This window comes from Miscanthus floridulus, chromosome 3, assembly GCF_019320115.1.
Source record: "Miscanthus floridulus cultivar M001 chromosome 3, ASM1932011v1, whole genome shotgun sequence".
NCBI classification, from domain to species: Eukaryota; Viridiplantae; Streptophyta; class Magnoliopsida; order Poales; family Poaceae; genus Miscanthus; species Miscanthus floridulus.
Window position 1 is genome coordinate 47,292,765 of NC_089582.1, and position 20,146 is coordinate 47,312,910.

The following is a 20,146-nucleotide window of genomic DNA, read 5'->3' on the forward strand; positions in this document are numbered from 1 at the left end:
CGAACATATCTTCTCGGTGTCTTGCGGGAGACTCCGAGCAGCGTCGTGTCCCGCAAGGCTTCATCTTGTGGGCTGGGCCGCCCCTAGGGGCACAACCCATGTGGTCTACCATGGGTATCTGTTGGTGTACACCCCACAACTAGTCTCCGAGCGCCTTGTATCCATTGTGCAACACCGTCTTGAGCTTGTCCGAGCAGGTGCGAATCAAGCCGAACAGTCAAACTCATGGTCTGACCATCGTGATGAGTTGCCGAGCAGTTGTGAACCATCGCCGAGCAGTGTGAACCACCGCCGAGCAGCGTGAACCGACGCCGAGCAGCGTGAACCATCGCCGAGCAGCGTATCCCAAGTTAGGCTTGCCATAAGGATGTAAGGAGCTCAAGTTCGAAATCGAAAATTTCCTCATAGTGGACCAAGTGTGCCCACTTAGAGTCCAACCATGAGAAAGGGAGATAGTCTTCTTCAGCTTTGGAAGGCGTAGAGTCTTCCAGATTAAAGCAAACACACTCACCACGAGGTGAAGTATGACCACTTAGTCCCCAAGCCTGACAGTAAGTGACGTAGTCACGTGGTGCTAGGGTCCAAAGTAAAGAAAAGCACAAGACCAGCTGAGCAGGCAGTCAGTCCCCGGGTGTAACCCTGAAATGATAAAAGCACATTCATCGCAAGGTGAAGTGTGCCCACTTAGTCCCCGAGCCTAACAGTAGGTGACATGGTCATGTGGTGTCAGGATTAGAAACAGCAGTCAACAGAAGAAAGTCCCTAGTGTGTTGAGGAGCCAAGTCATGTTGATAATGCAGTCCCCGAGCTACAAGTGGAAATCTTGGAGAAAACAAATCGCGGAGAAAAAACCGAAGTAACGGCTGTACAGTAGTAATTACTGAGCCATAACAGATGGTGGAGAAGTCAACGAATATTCAGTGAGCAGTAACAACTTGCGGCGACAAATGGGCGATATGGGCTGCAGTTGTCCGAAAGCCCAGGTAACAGCCCACCACGCTGATTCGGAGAATGCGGAGAGGCGCAAATCACAGAGCGATTTCCCAAAAACCCTCGAATGCAAAAGGTGGGGGGAGTGCTTTATAACTGCGCCGCCGCACCCCATGCTCCCACCTTTACCACTTTGCCATTTCATCTTCCTCCTCAGCCCTCGCGCTTCTAGATTCATATTCACACGCGTTTCCGCCTCCAATCCCAAACCAGATCTGAGAGATGGCGCCGAAGAAGGGAGCTGGTAACCCGAAGAAGACGAGCATTGGAGTCAGCCGTGACGAAGAGTGGGTGCCGTCGTGCACGGGGGAGGCGGAGCTCAATAGGATGGTGGAGGCGGGCGTTCTTCCTGACCGCGTCACCGCCGGATGGCGGGCGGCCAACGGTGAGCCCTACCTAATACCTCATACTGACGAAGCTATAGTACTTGAGGATTACTTCTAGCGTGGATTAGGATTTCCTATTCATCCTTTCTTGAGGGATCTATTGGAGTTCTGGAGAGTCAGTCTGTGCAACCTCCACCCAAACACTATCTTGCACATTTTGATTTTCATTCTTTTCTGTGAGGTGTATCTCGGGATTCTTCCCCACCTCAACCTCTTCCGTCACCTCTTCTGGCTGAAGAAGAAGGGCGGCAGTGGTTCCAAGGTGGTCGGCGGCGTGTACTTTCAACTGCACGATGGAATGGCGAGCGAGTACCTCACTGTGCCGCTGATGGGTGGAACGCCAGGTGGTTCTACATAAAGCAGAGCCATCCTGCCATCCGCTACGACGCCGACCACATCCCAGAGAGCCAGAAAAGCTGGTTGGAGAGGCCAAGCAGTGCCAATATGGATCAGGTGAGGGAGCTCCTCAACCTGATAAAGGGCGTAAAGATGAACGACAGACTGGTGGCGGCGAGCTTCATAGTGCGCCGCGTCCAGACCTGCAAGGAGAGGGCCCACGTGGGCTATGACTTCAAGGGGGACACCGACGGCACCCAGGAGAGGACGGGGATGCTGTCGAGGGATGATGTGCTAGAGTGGGCCATAGAGCAATTCGCTCAGTTTGCCTCATTCAGCGTGTCAGGGCAGACGAGACCCTTTAACTGCATGAACCCGCCTCCTCAGGTAAACATCTCATATGTGTGTTCCTGATCATTTTTTATCCTATACCATTGTCGAGCAGTGAACTAATTCACTTATGGAAAGATCCATTCACAGGAACGAGCGGTGTACTTCTTGGGCATGCCGAGGGGCGATTGGTCGTAGGCGGTAGACGCTCGTCCACCAGCTCAGCCTGAGGAAGGTGCCGTTAGCACCTCGTCGGAGTACTGAGGTGCGGACGCTGGTCGGACGGAGAGTCCTCCCCCGGTTTTGGGGAAAGTCCGAGGGAAGAGGGAAGCGGCAGATGAGCTAGCCCGGAAGAAGAGGAAGACGGCGGCTGCTCCCCGCAAGCCGGGCGGCATCTCACTTGGCGGTGACCGAACCACTCGGACACAGAGTGCGGCGATGTCTGAGTGGTCGGATGACGACGGGGCTCCAGTAGCTCCTCCACTGAGCACTGAAGTGCCTCCGCGCAACAAGCGCGCGGAGGAGCGATCGAAGGGAGGGGAGGGACTCCCTGAGCAGCAGGTGAAAGGAGTCCCCGAGCAACAGGCGAGGGGAATCCCAGAGCATCAGGCAGAGGAGAGGCCGACGGCGGAGATTGCGAGACCTCCACCCCAGGGCGCGGGAGTTGACCCTAGGGCTGCACCTGGGGGCTCGGGTAGGCAGCGCCGGTTCAGAAAAATGTACCGCCAGGACGACACGTAAGTATCCTTGCCTTGGAGTTATTTTGTTGTTGGATCCTCATCGCGGTGGCGAGTGATGAGCTGATCTGATGCAGAGCGAAGCATATAGAGGAGTTGAATCCGTCCGTCCAGACCGGCGAGCAACCGAGGGCTAGACCCAGTGCGGAGGCGATGCTGACAGATCCCGTCCTAGAGTTCCTAGGTGCTCGGCGGCCTGCGGAGGAGTCAACTGTCACTGTTGGTGGACTTGGCAGCGGCGAACGATTGGCGCCGATGGCGGACGGGTCGGCGGCGATGCCTGAGGCAACGACAGAAGCTGCTGGGGCTTTGGAGGTGGATGCTGGAGTTGCCAGCGCCGCACCGGAGTCTGTAGCGGAGAAGCTTGCGGTGCCAGAGGAGCCGACGGTGCTCCCTAAGGCGTCGGAGGGCGTGGTCAGACACGCTGTCTGGCCACCGAGCCCCCTGGTGGTGCCACCAGCTACGAAGGAGGTGGACGAGGTGGAAGAGATCGAATGTGAGGAATCATGACCCCAAGCTATCTGAATCCTCCACAAGCGTGGCGACAAAGTGGTGGTCATTGAGGAGGAGGACACCACCAGGGAGCTCAGGAGGCTGGAGTCCACCATGTCGACAGCAATGAAGCAGATCAAGGTTGGTATTGCATCATCAATGTTCATCTTTAATGTTGGAGATTGGAGTTCTTCATAGTCTTGATGCTTTTGCAGGGGATAGCTCAGACTGTCGAACAACGACGCCAGCTGATCAAGAGGATGGAGCCCCTCACCGAAGAAAATGCAAAGCTGAAGGAGGCGATGAAGCTTATGGAGAAAAAACATCTAGAGGGCCCAGCGTGAGCGGGATCTTATTGAGCCTCAAGCGCGGGATCTGGAATACCAGAAGGGGGCTCTATCCGAGCAGTTGGCGACTGTGTCTGAGCAGTTACAGGGCAGGTCCGAGTAGCTAGCCACTATCTTCGAGCAGCTGGCGAGTGTTTCTGAGCAGCTAGAGCGGAAGTCCGAGCAGCTCATAGACGTCTCCGAGCAGAGAAAAGGTATGGCGTATCGGTGATTTTGCTTTGCATTGTTGAATAGTCATATTGTTGCTGACGACTGTTGTGCTTGTAGAGCAAGATGCGGAGCTCGGCCAGCTACGCCAAACCATCGGGCAACTCTAGGAGGAGGAGAAGAAAGCGACTGGGCGAGCAGAGAAGCTGGCTGAGGAGCTGAAAGGTGAGTACTTCGTGGTCGGAGTTGCTGCTGAATTGATTTCTTTTGTTTGATGGACCCTTTTGATGCCTGCAGACTATCGTCGGAGAACCAAGGCACAGTTCGATGTGCTGGAGCAGGAGGCCAGAACCCAGAGGAGCAAGTTTACGGCATAGTTGCCGGAGTCAAGCCGGTGCTCGACTGCGTCGACTTGGAAGTGGCTCCTCAGCCCGACGGTGGGCCGCCACGTCCGGACACCATCATCGACAGGTACAAGGCGGCGTGGGAGAACTTCAAAAGCTTCAACCGTGACACCACCATCACCGCTGTTACCCATGCCCTTGCGGTGGTTCGATCCCACTACCCAGCTGTTGACCTTCAAGCAATAGGGGCCGGATTTGCCAGAGGGACGGGCGCGATGGAGCATCAGCAGCTGGAAGATGAGGTGGAAGACGCGGCGACGAAATTGGCCGGTGACGTCGACCTGTTCGGCGAGATGGACGGCAATGGCGAAGCCCAATGATCTAATCAGAGAATATTCTGTAATAACTAGAGAGGATAGTTAAAATGCGCGAGGGCGCAGACAAACATTTATGTATATGTATAAATGTTGTAAAGTAACATGTGCATGTTTATGCAATTTGCTAGTATTTCGGTGAAAAAATCGTTGTTGTGTTAACCCTAATGCAATTATACGTAGTATAAATAGCGTCCGAGCAGTTAGTTCATTACTGAACTCTTGGCCTTGGCTAGCCCATAGTCCATAACATCGAGCGTGGAGCCTGTGCACGTGTAGGAGGAACAGGCTTGACTAAGGAACCACAGCTGACCACCCATAACGCAGAGCGCGGAGCCTGTAGCACGTGTAGGGAGAGATCGGAGACTTGGTCTTCTCCATAAAGCACAGAACGGAATGTGTGCTGCTCGGCGGTTGGCGAAATATCTTGGAGATATGGAGAAACATGGCGGAACATTTATGGAGATCACGTATTGGAGTTTGTTAAGTAGTAGCTTAGAGCTAGCAACCGCAAATGGAGATTAAACTGTAATGATGAAATAATGGAGACAAATTATGGCGACCAAAACTTCATTCATTATGGAGTGGAGAGTACATATCTGGAGCGTTTCAAAGATAGAAATGTATAAGGTGCTCAATGTGCCATGAATTGGGGATATCGATTCCGTCCAAGTCGTATAGCCGGTAAGACCCTAGTCGGGTAACCTCTTTGACCACATAGGGCCCTTCCTAGGGGGAGGAGAGCTTATGCATCCCTTTGGTTTCCTATTTGTTGTGGAGAACGAGGTCGCCGACAGCAAAGAACGACCTTTGATGTTGCGGTTGTAGTATCTCCGCAAGCCTTCTAGATATTTGGCTGTGTGGACGCAGGTGATCAGGCATTCTTCCTCGTCCCTGTCGAGTTCCTCTGTCCAAACAACTATGGCTTGCTCTTCATTATAATGTTCCACCCTAGGTGCTCGGAAGGCAATGTCCGTTGGAAGTATGACCTCAGAGCCGTAGGCCAAGAAATATGGAGACACACCGGTGCTGTGACTAGCTTGAGTGCACAGTCCCCAGACCACAGCTGGTAGCTCTTTGAGCCATCTGCCCGGATGCCTTTCTTCTTTTTTGATGAGGACATGACACCCATGCATATGACCATGTTTGGCACATGGTATGGAGGGGTAGGAGGCCAGGAAGGGTGTCCAAGTCAAGAAGGAGGTCCGAGGCTAATTCGGTTCGAGTCCCTGAGGTGGAGGCCCAAAGCAACTCAAGTTCGAGTCTGCTTCGGCCTCCAGGACCAGTCTGCCTTAAACTGGTCACCCAGGATGCATCCGGACTCCGTTTTCGATGATCCACATATGGATGGAAAGACAATTGGATAAGGAAGCCAACCCAGTTGGTCTCACGTCAAAATCCCTTCGGAATCAACGGGAATCGTCGAAACAATTCAGCGTCCAGAATCTATCAGGGTGCTACGACACCGTCTTTTGGTCCGTTGGACCGTGTATCGTGTTTGGGCCCATTAGGGGCGCGTCCAGGGGGTGACGCCGAAGACTCTATAAATACCAGCCGTCGGTCTCCTTAGGGTTTCAGTTTTGTTTAGTTCTTGATTTCCTCATGAAACAGACATCGTTTTGCTACAACTGTGTCTCTAAGGCTGCTTGCTGTGAACCAGGTCCCTAGTTCTTGATCTTGTTCGCTTGTGGCGATTAGTCCTTTCGAATAAAGACTTAAACTGCTTATTGATTTCATAAGCCTCATATTTATTTGCAATTTCAGATTGTTTTCATCCCGTTCTTGCTTGTGTTCTCGATTCGCTTGCAAGGAAGCCTTCTCGGTGAGGTCAATCGTGTTCGCATGGTTGATAACCAACGAAGCAGTGGTGTAACGGTTGCGGGGGTCCGAATCAATCTTGGTTCAAAGCCTAGATCATGAACGTCGAGTCTCCACCAATCGACGCTATCATACCTTTCGGAAGATCGGGCCTAGTCTACATCAAGTGGTATCAGAGACCTTGTTGCCCGTTAGGTATAACTTTGTTTCGCCCTTTAGATTGTTACTGTTTTTGCATTACCTATAGTCCACAAAAAGCCAAAAAAAATATACATCATCACATATTCCCTATCCTATAGCCTCATTGTGCCGTGCAAGTTCGTTTCTATTTCGCGTTGTTGAGTTTGTGCCCTAGGTCAAGTTCTTGTTGCTGGTTTTAGATCATTTTTAGTCCAGTTTGTGTTTTCCCCTTTGTTTTTCATCATAATCCGTGAACATCTCCAAGTCTTGTTGAGTTTCCTTTGTATCCATCAAACCCTAGTCCACGCCATCTAATTTCCTACAATTGTCTTCACTGTTTCCATCAAATCCTTGCTGCCGTGACCAATTTTGCGCGCATTGTTCCTGTTTTGTCCTCTAATTCGGAGTGCGTTCGTAAAACTGGTCTAGTTTTCGCATACGAACTCGGATTTCGACGTTCCATATATCAAAATCGACCAGAAAAAAAATTGAATCCGTCCATCCTCGCTTTGCCGGGGTCAGAGATTTTTATTTTGGTCAAAAACTGGTCACAAGATCCTCTTTCCATGGTCACAAGGTTTTTGTCGATTTCGAGCACGTCTTCTGAAAATTCCACAGGCCACGTCTTTCACTTGTTTAAGCTCATATTTTCTATGGTTAATTCTTTTGTGCTCCTAAGTGAAGAAAAAATATAAAAAAATAAAAAGAAAAAGTCAAAATTTCTCAAAAAACAATGACAACCCAAAAAATAGAAAAAAGAGAGGGGCAAAAGGGGAACAATATCTAGAGGAGCACATAGAGTGCCATTTGAGCTGTGTTTGCGTGTGCTGATTTCTACCTTGTTCCTAATCATATTCTTGCTGTTCACATCACTTAATACATCTGGTACTTGGAACGTGAGTAGGCCAACAACTAAGACAAGTACTTGTGATACTTATTCTGCTTCGCTATTCAGTTGTGAATTTTGCTATTCCTTGCTACTATATTGTGCCTGTCCAAGCTCCACTTTCTTCTAATCAAGTATAGGTTCGCCTTGCAACTGTTACACTCAAGCTACAACGGTATCACAGTCACCGACCGATTGCACCGCCTGTTGCTTTGGTAAGAACACTTGTAAGACCGTGGTAAGACGCTTGAGAGTTGAGTGCCTTGATTTTTCCTTGTCCACAACCTAAGTAGTTGGCAGGGATAATACTTTTGTGTTGACTTTTGCTGTCTTCTAACAATGACAGGTTGTTCATATCCATCGACTTATATGAGTACATGGAGTGGGAAATTGCCATAGATAACGTATTTGCTACTCGCTTTATGTGTCCAAGGAGGAAGGAAACAAATGCAGCTAGTGTTTTACGACATTCTGCTTTATCTTGGTGGGAGTCTTTAGATCCTTCTGATAAACCTCAAACTTGGAATGATATGAAACTTCTTATGCGAGAAACCTTTGTTAATCCACCTCCTGATTTGACTTCATATGCTGAGGTGCATCATTTAGAGGATGAGTCTGTTGTTATTCCTCTTGCTATGACTAACCTTCTACAGGATAATGTACATAAGCGAGAGGATGACATGAAAGAAAATGAGGAACTTACAACCTCATATGCAAATTCAGAACCATCACTTCACAATGCACCTATTACTCCTGCTGAGAACACATGTAATGTCTATGGTGCTACACTCACGGAAGGTGAGAATAGTTTTAATGTACTAAATTCTTCCACAAACCATGCTATCATAGAGCAATTGTTAGTGGAACCCTCTCTTGATTTATCTCCGTCCCATGATAATTTGCTTGAAGTTCCTTATGATAAAGATGAATTAGTTGATGATGCCTCAGTTTTACATGTTTTAGAACCAGTCACTTGTGCTGAAAATAAACATGTTATTCATATTGCTACTAAAACTGATGAGTTCAAACTATTGTCTTCTTTACATACTTTGGGTTACATTGAATTTGATGTTTTGTGTAACCTAGATTGTTTGGAGGAGAGCCTATTTAAATATGTTGATTTGCCTTGGTTTTCTAAACATACATATCATGTTATTGGCAAATATAACAACAAGGGACAATATATGATACATCGAGTATACATTCGTAGTAATATGAATTCTCCTTTTGTTGTACAAGATTATGATCGTTTAGAGGGCAGCCATAATAATACAAACATTTTCTCATGTTCCTCAAAGAAACAAGTTCACTTCTAAGAAGGGGAGCATTGTTGGTTGCTACCTATGTCTGCTAGATCATCTATTCCTGCCTTGTCTTTGGTTAGTTCTAATCTTTTGCAGGATAGTGTTGACATACATCGTGTGCATTCGGATCATGGAGTCTACATGCTTGCTGAAATTTTTATGCGAGATGACATGCTACAAACTTGGAAACATGGTCATGTTCCTTCTCACAATTATTTCAGTTCCCTTTGTTTTCGCAACCCCGTTCTCCTTTATGTTGTGCAGGATCAGTTTCAAGCACAATCAACGCCGAGGACGACTTTTTGTCAAGAAGGGGAGGATGATGAGGACATGACACCCATGCATATGACCATGTTTGGCACATGGTATGGAGGGGTAGGAGGCCAGCAAGGGTGTCCAAGTCAAGAAGGAGGTCCGAGGCTAATTCGGTTCGAGTCCCCGAGGTGGAGGCCCAAAGCAACTCAAGTTCGAGTCTACCTCGGCCTCTAGGACCAGTCTGCCTTAAACTGGTCACCCAGGATGCATCCAGACTCCGTTTTTGATTATCCACATATGGATGGAAAGCTAATTGGATAAGGAAGCCAACCCAATTGGTCTCACGTCAAAATCCATTCGGAATCAACGGGAATCATCAAAACAAGTCAGCGTCCAAAATCTGTCAGGGTGCTGTGACACCGTCTTTTGGTCCGTTGGACCGTGTATCGTGTTTGGGCCCATTAGAGAGCGTGTCCAGGGGGTGATGCCCAAGACTCTATAAATACCAGCTGTTGCTCTCCTTAGGGTTTGGGTTTTGTTTAGTTCTTGATTTCCTCGTGAAACAGACATCGTTTTGCTGCAACTGTGTCGCCAAGGCTGCTTGCTGTGAACAAGGGCCCTAGTTCTTGATCTTGTTCGCCTGTGGCGATTAGTCCTTTCGAATAAAGACTTGAACTCCTTCTTGATTTCATAAGCCTCATATTTATTTGCAATTTTAGATTGTGTTCATCCTGTTCTTGCTTGTGTTCTCGATTCGCTTGTAGGGAAGCCTTCTCGGCGAGGTCAATCACGTTCGCGTGGTTGATAACCAACGGAGCAGTGGTGTAATGGTTGCGGGGGTCCAAATCAATCTTGGTTCGAAGTCTAGATCGTGAACGTCGAGTCTCCACCAATCGACGCTATCATACCTTTCGGAAGATCGGGCCTAGTCTACATCATTTATAATAACAATGATTGACACTAACATAACAATTGTGTCAACTGATGAATTAACACAAGCGGTACATAGATAGCATAATAAAGGTTATGCTCCCTACAGACTTTCATAACTAAAATGAGGTAGATGTGCTCTGCTCCTTTAGATTGGCACTCCTTGATCAGCTTGGCAGCCAATGCAGCATGGAACCCCTCTTTTTCCTCCCATAGCTATTGCAGGAAAATGATTCAAAAGCACTAAGACTCCAAAACCTGCACAATGCAAAATAGCAGAATTAATAATATTCAACATACCATTGGTTTAGTTACCAAGCCAAAACTGGACTATATATAGACTCAAAACAACTCCCTACCTGAACAAAGACATGTCCTAACAACAAAATACAGCAGACGCACCTTTACTGCTATGCTAATGACTCCACGAACAAGGAAACATAAGGTAGATAGTGAGGCCCGTTCAAATAAATACTTTAGGTACTTTTAGGATAGCGGACGACCCCGGCAGGGAGGGCATGAACTTTTCTATAGCTCATGTCATATGCCATCAGTGGTCTATCCTCCCCAACAAGGAAAATCAAATTCCATTCTAGGTGAACTATAATCATTACTCTGTAGTCCGCATTGGCAGCCTCGGAACCGAGTCCAATATTGTTTAGTCCAAATAGCTGCAACGTGTTCACTGTATGCTTCAATGTCAATTTACTAGTACCATAGTCTTCAATGATCCATATTGAAAGGTCAGACGTATTGAAAATATAAGCAATACATAGAGACAACAGACCCTGATCTCCATGGATGTACATTGCAGGTCCTGGTGACCTAAGAATTTTCCTCCATGTCTTTCCTTCCATATCAACAGCAACTATGTGGGACACCTCCAGCATGTGCATAAAACCATTAAGAAACACAGTTCCTAAAAATTTGCATACTAGAATATCCTCTCCCCATTCAGATTCTTTACACATCCATGCTCCAGTTTTGGATGAGTAGATGCTGACAACTAACACCCCAAGCAACCTTACCCCCAGTTCTACAACATGGAAGTGCGAGAAGATTGTGGGATCGAACCCCAACTGAGCTGAACCATAACAAAGGTTGCTATGCGTCAGTACCACTGATTTGCTAGTCACCGGATTGCATACAACATAGCGAAGCCCAATGCACCAGCAGAGAAAGAGGCCTCTATAGAAATCTGAGATGCCTAAATCCTGAATGGGGAAGGGTAAGAAGGAAAAGGAGGGGTATTCACCGGTGAAGCTGGCGAATCGGCGTTTGCCTTTCCAGTTGCCATACATGAATCCGGCGACAAACTGGGGTAGCTCCTTATGATACTCGGATTCGGAGATGAGGTGGTACTAGGAGCGACACACACACTTGAAGCTGCACAAGGTGCGGGCGGTGAGGCGGTAGAGGATAAGGACCATGACATTGTCTATGAGGATGTCTACTTCGTTCCTCTTGTTGGTGGCCTCCTCCTCCATCTTGACTAGGATGTGGTGGAGCGGGGCCGACGATGGAAGCAGCAGCGCTGTCGCCTGGATCAGAGTAGGAGCACCTATGGGGATGTGCTCGTGAGCTCCTTAATGATCAGATGGAATCTTGATTCATACTCAGATGAGATAAGACGGGAATAAAAAGGCAAGAAACATGGATGAGGGAAGTGCGAGAATGCATTACCCTTGCCTTTGGATCTTGCGGCAGTGAGCTCGAGCGGCCATGGTGGTGATGAGTACCAGCCTGGTCACTGGTGGATCTGTGCGGGCGTACCGGTGAGGCATACTGGCGTGGAGCACTAGCTTGTCGGCGGTGAGTGGTGGCTTGCACGCCGATGAGGAGGTGAGGTATAGCAGCACTTGAGGAGACAGACATGGTGGCGGCTGGGTGGGTAGCGGTCTTTGTAAGCTAACTACAAACGCGCCAAAAATTCTAAAAACCTGCGGGAGTCTCGCGCTGGCTTGCAAATTTTGACGATATCGGCGGTGAAGGCTATGGGCGGTGGTGATTGGGTCTTGAAGAAGATGGTACATAGCACCTAACGACGGGCGTGTCACATGGAAATTGAACGTTGGAAAGGAACAAAATATTAAGAATATTATTTTTGCAGGTTATAGCAAGAAGATGTTAGCACCTAACGGCGAATAGCGGCGGTGATACAATTTTTCAACGACGCTTATATCCGATAGTGACATAATTGTATGTTGATACTAATTCAGTTGGGTCTTAGTAGGTTACTGAACACACATCGTACTTTTTACAATAACAATGGATGCAAACATGACAAAGTTTGTCAGTTGATGATGCATAATAAAGGTACTGATCTCTACAATAACAATGGATGCGATTGCATAGCCGTATCATACGGCGGTTTGCACATACAAAACAACACCCCACCAGTATCATAGTGAGGCAACAGTGTTCAAAATCAACAAAAGACATTGTTTTTTGATTAACTCTGATACACTTTTCATTCACTAGGCATACAATAACAAGCAATTACAGTTATGATGACAAAAACCTTGGCCCTGTTCTTCAGCACTACTTTAGAAGTACTTTTCAGCGAACGAACAATGTTTTTCTCTCAGAACAAATCAGCATAAGCATCGGCATAAGCCAAATTTTAGTGTTGACCGTAGGTTTATCCCCGCAATGAATGATGGACATCTCATGAAGCGTAAAAGTCGGACGAATGCGTAACTAACCTTCACCTCACCTTCAAATCTTCACCACGAGTAGGGGCGACGCTTGGAAGAAGCCTGGGGAAGAACCACCTCGCGGAACTCCCTCTAACATCCAAGAGGATGAGGAGCCCTGCGAGGAGCCTTACCCGCGCGTCTTCGTCAACGTTGGGGAGGAACGCATGCCACTGTGTCAAGAGATCCCATGTCAAGATCTGTGGGCTCAAAAGGTTTCCCAGTAATAGCAAGGCACCCTCCTCCGCCCTCTAGGATTTCCTAGAGATATTCTGACCTAGAAGTCTCCCGCACGCCGACCATCAACGAGCCTAGCCACCGTGTCATCGGCGACCTGGGCCACCGAAGATGGTATTGTTCTTCCCCATCTCTTCATGGATCTTTTTCTAATACCCAAGACGAATGGCCACCAGCAGGCCGCTCCAGAACCCTATCTTGAAAGCCTTCTCCCAACAACGACGGAGCCGCCGAAGTACTCCATGAACCATGGTGGACGAAAGGAGTTGCCGCTCTCTCACTCAGTCTAATGCTAAGGGATTTGGAGGGAGGGGAGGGGTGAGAGACTCAGTGCACCTAGACCCGGCTTAAATAGGCCAGCCCTGAAGATGCACCCAGACTCAGTGTAGTTACGATGCGTGCACGCATCAGGGAAGACGAGGTATACGACGATTCCCGATGTAATAAGTGGTGGGGACGGTATTGGAATCGAACTTGGGACATTCAACACTCACACACTTAAATACGCCAGTCTTGAAGATGCACCCAGACTTAATGCAGTTAAGATGCGTGATCTAGGCAGCACGCATCAGAGAAGACAAGGTATACGACAGTTCTCGGCATAATAAGTGGTGGGGACGGTGTTGGAAGTTGGGACGACATTCAACACTCACGCACGCTTCCCTAAGTTTTGGGCTTCCTATGCATCTTCCCAGATTTCGATGTGAACACATGCCCCCAAATTTTGGAATAAATTTCGGTGTGAACATATGCCCCCAAATTTTCGATGAACCCACTATCCCCTGGGGCTATAAAAATTTGGAGGCAAGGTAGAGTAGAAGGAATACTGCTTGTGTTCATTTGTTGTGCTGTGACACATATCTTTTCTTCATTTTCTCCTTCCAGTCTTCTTCTAAGGAATACTGCTTGTGTTCATTTTTTGTGATGTGACACATATCTTTTCTTCTTTGTTTTCTCTTTCCAGTCTTCTTCTGAACAATGGCTCATGGCAAGCGTCCAAGGGAGGAAACTCCAGAAGCCATGGATCCGCCTCTGTGCCTTCGTGTCCCTCTTCATCGCCAAGGGTGAGAGGGAATGATTTCTAATCTCTATGGCTGCCTTGCATTAATCCTTTGAATATGAAGGGCTACCTCTCATGCTGTAGTACATCGGCCAACTCCGACAGAGGTTGGACAACAATGGATTGTACATCTTGCTAGGTCCATGGTATCTTCATCTTCATCCTCCGAGTTGGGTTAGGATATCCAGAATCTTATCCGTGAAAGGAGGGAGGCCGGAAACCTGTATTCTGAAGCCACGCTTGAGGTAGGTCGGCTCGAGCAATGTCTCGATGTCTTTAAAATAGCCATCTCTGCATCTGAAGAAGAGACCAATGTTGCTCAGATGAGGTCTAATGAAGCTCATGTTAGGGCAGCATGTAAAATTTCTTTGAAGAGTCTTTGCTTTTATATTCGCGACTTTATCCGGTAACCCTTCATTTTCATTAGTTCTTGAGGAACAATTGGCTGCTTCTCATCACGAGATCGACGAGGCTCGTCGCCGGGAGATCGACCTAGAGAATCACCACGAGACCCTCCAACGTGCAGCACTTGGCGCAGTTGTAGCAGTCAACGCCAGGGGTGTTTCTCTTGAAGATCGCTTGCATGATATCTCGATTCGTGCTAGAGAAGTGGCAACTCATGGCATCCACTATGGTGCTGGTGCCACTCTTGCTGCAGCGCAACTGCATTTAGGACACGAGCTCCGTCACCTAGAACCTGGTTTTCCGGACACTGATCGGCTGGAAGATCAAGAGGACCTGATTGGAGACTTCACTGATGCCGTCGAGGCTATCGCAGTGACCATCCATGCACAAGATATTGTAAACAATGTTTTCTTAGGACTATAGATTATATCAAGGGTCTTATAAGTTATAAGTAAACAATCTACTGTTTGAATGTCACTTTTGATCCTTATTGTTATTTTTTGTTCTAAAGACGATACTCTAGGTGTCAACTATTTTGAGCCGATGAGACTCGGCTATCAAGCATCGACTCAAATTAAATACTTTGGTAGTACTTCTTTATGTATTTTCTATTGAGGTCTACGCGATAACCGATCCGTATCATATGGTGGTTTGCACATACAAAGCAATAGATCCTTCGAGGTATAAAGATTATAGAATCTAAAGAATGACATAGCACATCGGGTTCTCTACCTTCCATCTTGCAACCCTCATAGTCAAGCAATGTGATCTGCTTCATGACTGTGAGAGCTACAAGATGGAATATAAAGCACCCAATCTTGAAGAACGAGCACCTCGCAAACTTGAAGCACCCCCAATCGAGTATGGAGCCCCTGAACAGGAGAGAACCAGATGATTGCAGATCTTCTGTTAACAAGATCTACAAGAAGATCTGCAATCATCAAGGTCAAGCTCCTGTTCAATGGTAGCACCTCAAAGGATGGAAAAGGAGCACCTCGCAAAACTTGCACCAGCATCTCAGTGAGGTGCTTTATATTCCATAATCTTGCTACCTCTTAGGATCGAGGGATGCAAATCTGCATCTCGATCCTGAAAGGCTACAAGATTATGGAATCTAAAGCACCTAATCTTCAAGGCCTTCTCCATACACTAGCATCCCTGTGAGGTGTTTTATCTCCATCTTGCACCTCTCACCGCCAGGCCGTGAGAGGTGCAAGGATGAAGACAAAGCACTTCTTGGCGATGAGGAAAGATACAGTAGCTCACGAGTGTGTGGATTCAAGAGTGTGTGGATTGAGCCCAAGAGGTGCATCCAGACCCTGGTTAAATAGGCCAACCTTGAAGATGGAGAAGTGCAAGTAATGGTGATGCAACTGTGTTGTGGGTAGTTGGGAAAAACTCACGCTGACTTCACCGCCGATAGACCAAACAGTCATGGAGGGCCGGCGACCATAACACGTATCCCAGTCGGCTCGGCTTTTCATATGACTGAGAAAATACCACTGCTGCATCTATTGTTAACCCGTCGGTGGTAGAAGTCTCAACTGCCAGTTTCCTTCCTTAGGAGGCCTCGCTATCGGTCCAACCGGCGGTGGAAGTATAACACAATCGCTTACATCGCTACGGCAGCGAAAGTGGCAACAGTGAAAGATCAATCCGTAGTAGTGAGATGTCATGTGGGGCCACCATTACTCCCGCAAGGAGTGTAGGACCAGGGTCGCGGACACCCCTAGCATGACATAGGCGCACAGTGACCACGCCTAGATGGTGCCAACAGTGACATTTCAGGATCAGCATGCAGGGAAGGCAAGATTTAAAGGATTTAAGGTGTTTGTTTCCTTTTGTTTAGCAGGCCAAGTGCTTATACAATCCTTGTACCGGTCCTCATTTGGAATTAAGCAATAACATCTACCTTCCTAATCTCCCTCTTCCTCTCAGTCTCTCCTCCCTCACTGTTAGGTGCGCAGGGAATAAATCCCGCGCCACTACCGGACCAGGCTACGAACTACATAGCCGGGGCCCTGCTACCTTGAGCACCGATGACTTGACAAGATTTGAGCTGCTGCTACCTTGAGCACCGATGCCTCGACAAGCTTTGAGCTAGCTGAATCAATTTTTTATTCACTGAATCGTGCAAAAGACAAGAGACTAGCGTGAACTCAAAAAATAGTCTTGCATGCTTCACGATGCCCTTCTCTCTCACAACATTATATAACTGTTGTTGTCTCTCTCCTCCATATTTGCTAGGTTAGAGTTAGTGCTAGCTTATATTATTGGAGATGCTCTAAGCATGCAGGCACGAGCAAGTGGAGACGCCATGCATTTTTTTGCGCCAAGCCTTGATAGGTTCTGGTGGTCTGATCAAGTGGGTGTATCATATATGCATGCATGAGCAAGCACGGGCCTCTCTCCACCCGCGGATCAGGCTGGGATCCCCATGGGGATGCCCCTATCCAAAGGAGCCCTAAGGAAGAAGCAAATCCCCATCTCACGTTAGATAACTTTTTTTTAATTTCCTTATATGCGGTTTATTTTAATTATATATGATTATTATATATCTATTAAAAAATCAAGAGTTGTGGTCTGTCTAAACTCTTCTCATCTCGAAGGTAACTAGAGTACTGTAGCAAGCCTCGTCACTATTTTATTTTGTTTTCCTTTTCTGATAAAACAGATTGTCTTGTTTTTTTCTTGTTTCAACTAGAAATAATGTGAAAGGGTTTTGGAGAAACCTCAATCAACATCTAAATTTATTTAATTTTCACCCTTGACTCCAAAACCTTCCAAAATTTACACCTTAATTAGCAATACCGGTTAATTTTGACCCTGTGTCTGGTTTTTTGTAATTTCCAGTTCAAATAGTAAATTGTATTGATATTTGATAGTTGAGGTGTCGTATTTAGACAATTTTGGAGTTGAGGGTCCAAAATAGAGAAAGAAAGAGTTGAAGGGCCAAAAATTGATTTATTTCTCTTGGGTGTCGCCCACCCACTTTCCATTCTTTCACTTCTATCCTTGTTTCCCCTTATTTAATCATTTGCCATGAACACCTTTCATAGAGATGTAGAATTCCTCGCAGCTGCACAACATCACTCACATTTGCACGAATCAAGATCAAAGAGTTGTCGGCCAATAATAAGTGAGAAATGTGTTGGTGCAAACGACGGCCATCCGCCAAAATGCTAGTACGTGCGGAATGCATATCAGTAAATGGCCACGAAAACTAGAGACCCAGACCATCCAGTGTTGGCTAAGAAGCACACTTCTCTAAATTCTCCCCCTTTCGAATCAAACACCAAAAAGGAAGACATTAGTAGTACAAGGGAGGGTCAAACTTTGTGATCCTTTGTGTGTAGAGTGAAATAGATCACAAAATTTGACTCTCACATTATATAGACTAAGCTCCCCCTAAATATATGTATACATATGATAGAAGGCAAAGCATATGCATAATTGGCAAAGTATTGCACAAGGGAATCTAATCTATATAATGCATGGAAAAAGCATATAAATATCAAAATGAAATCAACATGATGATATTAGTTTAGAAATACCACATGTTTTATTTCTACCACTTGCAATCGGTGGTGGATATTTGAAGTATGATGCTTAACTTTGGGGACTCCATTTTCCTTGCAATGAGACTACTACACACATGATAAGCTTGAAAATGTGTTAGTCTCAAAGCATCCAACTTATAGAGTAACCTCCCCCTAAATTTGTGCACACAAGTATGGAATACTTGTAGGAAACATGCACATTGATTTTAGAATAAAAAACACCACTTGAAAGATGACATCACATGAATGTGAGGGTCATTTTCGAAGGCGATATTTGGGAGAAATTATCTACAATTTGGACTTTGGCACATATTAGATGAACAATTGAAGGACAAGCTATGTGCCGTGCTCCTAAACAATTTTAAACCATGTAGGATTGCTCCAAGGAATAAGAATGAAACCGAACAAGCCTACCATATGAAATACCTAGTGTATGCATGACCAAATATATAAGAATGCACATGCAAACCTAGGCATGAGGAGTAACTAGATGCTAAAAGATTCCAATTGTAGGAAAATTTAAATCTAATATCAATTGAAGTAAATTGAATCTAGTTACCTAACATGGGAAGGGGAATTTGGGTTCATAGTATTCACTAAGCCACTTGGCATTGATTTTGTCCATCATGATGCGCCCCATGAAATGCATCCATACTTTGCCAAGTCTCCTAATTCCCCGAAGTCCATTGGACTTCTCACTTCCCTTTCGGGATCCAAACCTTCTTGGTGCTCTTCATGTTGGAAATGATTTCCTTTGGCACCCAAAAATGTTTGACCCTATTGTTGGCTTGCTTGTTCACCTTGATGGCCACCACCTTGCCATTTTTCTTCTTCTTCAAGAGATATGGTGTGGAGGCCTTCTTGTCCACCTTGTTGGTGTAGGTGTTGGAGAGCTTGCTTGTTTGCTTTTTCTCTTTCTTCTTTGCTCCTCCCCCATTTTTCACCTTGCACTCATAGGACTTGTGACCTTCCTTGTGGCACACGTAGCAAACCACGGTTTGTCCTTCATCAAGCTTCTTCACTCCCATGATGGTGTCATCTTGATGAAGTTGGGCTTGCTTCGCCTTGCCTTTCACTTGAGTCAAGTCCTTGGTGAGGCGATCTACTTCTTGCTTGAGTTGCTCATTCTCCTTTGCAACCTCTTGTGTGCATGTATCTACAATAACTTTCTCAACACAAACTTGGTTGCACAAGGATGAGTCTAAACATAAATCATTACAAGAAGTAGAGGCATCTTTTTTAGACATGTTAGAACTTTTCCTTTTAGATGCCTTAGTGGGGGTTGTACTAACGGCTTCAAGATTAGCAACTTTATTAGTTAGCTCATCACAATGTTTGCACATGGTTTCCATTTTAGCAAGCAAACTTTTATAAGCATCTTGTGAGCTAGCTAATTTTTCTTTTAATTTTTCATTTTTCTTTACAAGTTGCTCATCATTGATTGTGCATGCATTTGTTGTTGCACTAGCCTCAAGTTGCTCAATTTTAGTAGATAGTTGAACATTAAGATTAGCAAAATTCTCATATTGTTGAAGCAAAGTTTTGTATGCTTCTTGTGAACTATCTAGCTTTTCTTTTATTTTCTCGAGCTTCTTTTGTTGACTAGTGCAATCTTTAGCATAATTAAGGTTTTGTTGCACAATTTCTTCATAAGAAGGCATTTCATCATCACTATCACTCTCACTAGAGGATGAGCTTTCGTTACCTCGTGCCATAAGGCACACATGAGAAGAGCTTGATGATGAGTGCTTGCGCCCTCGCCTCTTGTGATGGTCTTCTTCTTCACTTGAAGAATCATCCCATGTCCTTATTGATGTGAGGGTTTGTTTCTTGCATGCCTTCTTCTTTGTCTTGGGTGTGGGCTTATTTGGACAAACTTCCACAAAGTGCCCTATCTCACCGCATCCATAGCATCCTCTCTTTCTTTGCTCATTTCTTTGATTGGTGAAAATGAGATCTTGAATTTGGATGGCACACCCTTGACGTTGAGCTTTTGGATCATCTTCTCCACCTTGTTGATTAGTTTGATTGATTCTTCATCAAGGTCGGAGGTGGAGGAGGCAGATTGATCATCACTTGAATCATCATCATCATCATCATCATCATCCTCATCTTCTTCTTCATCATCACTTGAGGAGCTTGAGCTTGAGCTTGTCTCAACTAGCTTGCCCTTCATCTTCTTTTTCTTGCCACATGCAAGGGCTTTGCCTTTGCTTGATGAAGAGGCTTTTTCTTGACCCATCTTGCGTGACATTTCAAATGCCACTATCTTGCCAATGACTATAGCCGGGTCATGGTGCTCAAGTCCTCCATATTGTGAAGGATGGTGATG

The 20,146-nt window shown here is 46.2% G+C and overlaps 1 long non-coding RNA gene across 1 annotated transcript; it reads left to right on the plus strand.

Moving 5' to 3' along the window:
- The first annotated feature begins 375 nt into the window (after positions 1–375).
- LOC136545648 (uncharacterized) lies at positions 376–4,582 on the plus strand. The gene is made up of 4 exons (XR_010781119.1): positions 376–3,412; positions 3,487–3,812; positions 3,886–3,990; positions 4,063–4,582. It is a non-coding gene; the product is annotated as an uncharacterized lncRNA (long non-coding RNA).
- Positions 4,583–20,146: the final 15,564 nt, after the last annotated feature.